The 5,000-nt window shown below is 55.2% G+C and overlaps 1 non-coding gene and 1 pseudogene across 1 annotated transcript; both read right to left on the reverse strand.

The window, feature by feature from the left end:
• Nucleotides 1-3: 3 nt before the first annotated feature.
• LOC124745431 lies at nt 4-160 on the reverse strand (annotated as a pseudogene).
• Nucleotides 161-518: 358 nt separating this feature from the next.
• On the reverse strand, nt 519-2,438 carry LOC124745443. Its single transcript, XR_007011011.1, has one exon. It is a non-coding gene; the product is annotated as a small subunit ribosomal RNA (ribosomal RNA).
• Between the last annotated feature and the right edge of the window lie 2,562 nt (nt 2,439-5,000).

A 5,000-nucleotide genomic window follows, 5' to 3' on the forward strand; every position in this document is an offset into this window, starting at 1 on the left:
AGCCGACCCTCAGCCAGACGTGGCCCGGGAACGGAATCCATGGACCGCAATGTGCGTTCGAAACGTCGATGTTCATGTGTTCCTGCAGTTCACATGTCGACGCGCAATTTGCTGCAGTTCTTCATCGACCCACGAGCCGAGTGATCCACCGTCCCCTGGGGTGATCTTTTCTCAGTTTCCGCCGTCTCTTTCGAGACGGTCGCATAGGCGGGAGTGAGGCGTGTGTGGCGGCCCCTGTTCCAGCGTTCTGTGTCCAACGGCCTCACGGCCGACGGGCGTCGTACGGCTCCACACCGGAGCGGACAGGCACTCGGGCGAAAGTCATTCAAAACCGGCGCCAGGCGCCAGGTGCCGCAGGCCAGCCGCTCCAGCGCTTCAGCGCTCGTACCACACAACATTGCCGCTAGTTTTGAGAGGCACGCGTGGTTCCGCACGCGCGCGCACGGCTACGGCCGAGCCGTACAGGTAGCGTGTTGCGCGACACGACACGCACATCGAAAGACATGCAGTCTAGTCGGTAATGATCCTTCCGCAGGTTCACCTACGGAAACCTTGTTACGACTTTTACTTCCTCTAAATGATCAAGTTTGGTCATCTTTCCGGTAGCATCGGCAACGACAGAGTCAATGCCGCGTACCAGTCCGAAGACCTCACTAAATCATTCAATCGGTAGTAGCGACGGGCGGGTGTGTACAAAGGGCCAGGGACGTAATCAACGCGAGCTTATGACTCGCGCTTACTGGGAATTCCTCGTTCATGGGAACAATTGCAAGCCCCAATCCCTAGCACGAAGGAGGTTCAGCGGGTTACCCCGACCTTTCGGCCTAGGAAGACACGCTGATTCCTTCAGTGTTAGCGCGCGTGCGGCCCAGAACATCTAAGGGCATCACAGACCTGTTATTGCTCAATCTCGTGCGGCTAGAAGCCGCCTGTCCCTCTAGAAGAAAAGTAATCGCTGACAGCACGAAGGATGTCACGCGACTAGTTAGCAGGCTAGAGTCTCGTTCGTTATCGGAATTAACCAGACAAATCGCTCCACCAACTAAGAACGGCCATGCACCACCACCCACCGAATCAAGAAAGAGCTATCAATCTGTCAACTCCTTCCGGTGTCCGGGCCTGGTGAGGTTTTCCCGTGTTGAGTCAAATTAAGCCGCAGGCTCCACTCCTGGTGGTGCCCTTCCGTCAATTCCTTTAAGTTTCAGCTTTGCAACCATACTTCCCCCGGAACCCAAAAGCTTTGGTTTCCCGGAGGCTGCCCGCCGAGTCATCGAGGAACTGCGGCGGATCGCTGGCTGCATCGTTTATGGTTAGAACTAGGGCGGTATCTGATCGCCTTCGAACCTCTAACTTTCGTTCTTGATTAATGAAAACATACTTGGGCAAATGCTTTCGCTTCTTGTTCGTCTTGCGACGATCAAGAATTTCACCTCTAACCGTCGCAATACGAATGCCCCCGCCTGTCCCTATTAATCATTACCTCGGGTTCCGAAAACCAACAAAATAGAACCGAGGTCCTATTCCAATTATTCCATGCACACAGTATTCAGGCGGGCTTGCCTGCTTTAAGCACTCTAATTTGTTCAAAGTAAACGTGCCGGCCCACCGAGACACTCAATAAAGAGCACCCTGGTAGGATTTCAACGGGGTCCGCCTCGGGACGCACGAGCACGCACGAGGCGGTCGCACGCCTTCGGCTCGCCCCACCGGCAGGACGTCCCACGATACATGCCAGTTTAAACACCGACGGGCGGTGAACCAACAGCGTGGGACACAAATCCAACTACGAGCTTTTTAACCGCAACAACTTTAATATACGCTATTGGAGCTGGAATTACCGCGGCTGCTGGCACCAGACTTGCCCTCGCAATAGATAGCTCGTTAAAGGATTTAAAGTGTACTCATTCCGATTACGGGGCCTCGGATGAGTCCCGTATCGTTATTTTTCGTCACTACCTCCCCGTGCCGGGAGTGGTGGGTAATTTGGCGCGCCTGCTGCCTTCCTTGGATGTGGTAGCCGTTTCTCAGGCTCCCTCTCCGGAATCGAACCCTGATTCCCCGTTACCCGTTACAACCATGGTAGGCGCAGAACCTACCATCGACAGTTGATAAGGCACGACATTTGAAAGATGCGTCGCCGGTACGAGGACCGTGCGATCAGCCAAAGTTATTCAGAGTCACCAAGGCAAACGGACCGGACGAGCCGACCGATTGGTTTTGATCTAATAAAAGCGTCCCTTCCATCTCTGGTCGGGACTCTGTTTGCATGTATTAGCTCTAGAATTACCACAGTTATCCAAGTAACGTGGGTACGATCTAAGGAACCATAACTGATTTAATGAGCCATTCGCGGTTTCACCTTAATGCGGCTTGTACTGAGACATGCATGGCTTAATCTTTGAGACAAGCATATGACTACTGGCAGGATCAACCAGGGAGCTGCGCCAACTAGAGCTGAGCAGCCGGCCGCCCCGGGAGTGTGTCCCGGGGGCCCGCGCGAACACGCAAGCGTCCGCTCAATCATTCTGCAAACAGGAGCGAGGCTGAGCTCCCCTGCACAATACACCCTCGAAACCCTCTCAGGTCCCGGCGGCGCGCAGCGCCGTCCCAAGTACTTGGTCGGGTTCGAGAGAGGCGCAATCGCCCGGAGTTAGGCGAGTAGACGCTTTCGGTGCGACCACCCGTGCTCCCAACTGAGCTTGCCGCTGCCGACAGAGGCCCGGGAGCGTGCTGTCGTGGCATTGCCGGCGGGAGGACAACACGCGCCACCTACGGTGACCGGCAGCTCCAACGCCAGCGCCACAGAAGGACAAAAGCCCCACTTGGGTGCCGAAGCGAACTCTCCCAGCACAGCGCACGCGCCAACACATCCGCACAGCTGCGATACAAACCACCAGCGAGAACCGCTGGGGCGACCGAGCAGCAGACGGCGTCGCGGCGCCGAGCGCCGGGCGGCGGCGCATCCTCAACGCACACAGTCCTCAATCGGACCAGCACACTGAAGATGTCCACCGCGTCCTCAATCGGACCAGCACACTGAAGATGTCCACCGCGCTTCGCACCGGGCCCGCGAGGACCTACTTTGGCCGCACGGCGCCGCGCGCAGGGTGCGCCGGCGCGCAGCTGCGACGCCTGCCGCGTCCGTCGGCCGGCGCGCCTGCCACTGGCCGCCCCCACCAGCCGGCTGTAGCGCGTGCGCCCACGCACCGCGCGGCCAGCACGCCGGGAGGCGCCCCCTCACCGGCCGGGGACGGTCCCACCCAGCCACCACCGCGTATCGCTTCACACCCAGATGCCGTTCAGTTTCATCGGCATGGTGGGTATCGCTGGAACAACCGGTTAGTACCTCAACCTATCGTCGCCATCACCGATTCACCCCTAGCGAGAACAACCGCACCACAACGGGTTACCATTTCTTCATTTGCGTAACTTCACCAGAAAACGTAGGCGTCCATCGCCATTAGCAACTTCAACGATTATTGCATGCCTGTGTCAGGTGTCACGCCACACTACGTCTGCCCACATACACGCAACAAAATGTGCACGCCTAGACAATACGTGGAAGGTGGCCCCCGTACGTATGCGATGTCCATTGCTCGAACGACTGTCAACCGGCCTCTGTAGCATGTCGCAGATATGGAACGCGGTGCACCATGCTATCACGGTGTTTGAGGAGAGACGACTAGGTCCGAATACATCAACACACAGCTCATGCTGATCGCCATCCACGGCGTCCGTTCCTCCCACACGTCTCTATGGCGTACCACACTGCAATCCAGCTCTCATAGGGAGACGACACGTAGCTGCGTGCACAATATTTGCACTGTATGGTCCGCCGTTTTTGGGCGCAGTCGTTGTACGGTCACACATGTGCCACGATGTATCATTCAGTACATAAGGACGAATGTGCAGTACAGATTGTGGTTCACGCGTACGACATCAGCGGACAGTTGACACAGGCCGCACCACAACGTAGCCTGCGTACGTCGCATGCGAAGGGCATTGAACATGCAAACTTGTCACCAACCAGCTTGCGAAGGCAGGGGGCAAGGTGGGGACGTGGGGACGTGGGGAGGGGTGGGGGGGGGGGGGGCGGCATGTACGTCCTGCTGCCATCCACATTACAGTGTACAGCAGGAGCATGTGGAAAGTCAGCAAGACTTGCAAGGTGTTTAACATGAAGCGATACACAGGGGAGCGGGCAGTGCGAGTAGCGAACTATATTGCGAGGGTTGCGGGTGGGCAACACTACACTAATTGAACGAGTCGTATAACAATTACAGAGCAGGTTTAGGCGACAACGTGGGTTACGTTAGCGGACAACGTGGGTTACGTTAGCGGACAACGTGGGTTACGTTAAGGCACAACATGGGTTACGTTAAGGCACAACATGGGTTACGTTAAGGCACAACATGGGTTACGTTAGGGCACAACATGGGTTAGGTTAGGGGACAACATGGGTTAGGTTAGGGGACAACATGGGTTAGGTTAGGGGACAACATGGGTTAGGTTAGGGCACAACATGGGTTAGGTTAGGGCACAACATGGGTTAGGTTAGGGCACAACATGGGTTAGGTTAGGGCACAACATGGGTTAGGTTAAGGCACAACATGGGTTAGGTTAAGGCACAACATGGGTTAGGTTAAGGCACAACATGGGTTAGGTTAAGGCACAACATGGGTTAGGTTAAGGTACAACATGGGTTAGGTTAAGGTACAACATGGGTTAGGTTAAGGTACAACATGGGTTAGGTTAAGGTACAACATGGGTTAGGTTAAGGTACAACATGGGTTAGGTTAAGGTACAACATGGGTTAGGTTAAGGTACAACATGGGTTAGGTTAAGGTACAACATGGGTTAGGTTAAGGTACAACATGGGTTAGGTTAAGGTACAACATAGGTTAGGTTAAGGTACAACATAGGTTAGGTTAAGGTACAACATAGGTTAGGTTAAGGTACAACATAGGTTAGGTTAAGGTACAACATAGGTTAGGTTAAGG

The sequence above is a fragment of the Schistocerca piceifrons genome, unplaced genomic scaffold, assembly GCF_021461385.2.
Source record: "Schistocerca piceifrons isolate TAMUIC-IGC-003096 unplaced genomic scaffold, iqSchPice1.1 HiC_scaffold_319, whole genome shotgun sequence".
NCBI lineage: Eukaryota > Metazoa > Arthropoda > Insecta > Orthoptera > Acrididae > Schistocerca > Schistocerca piceifrons.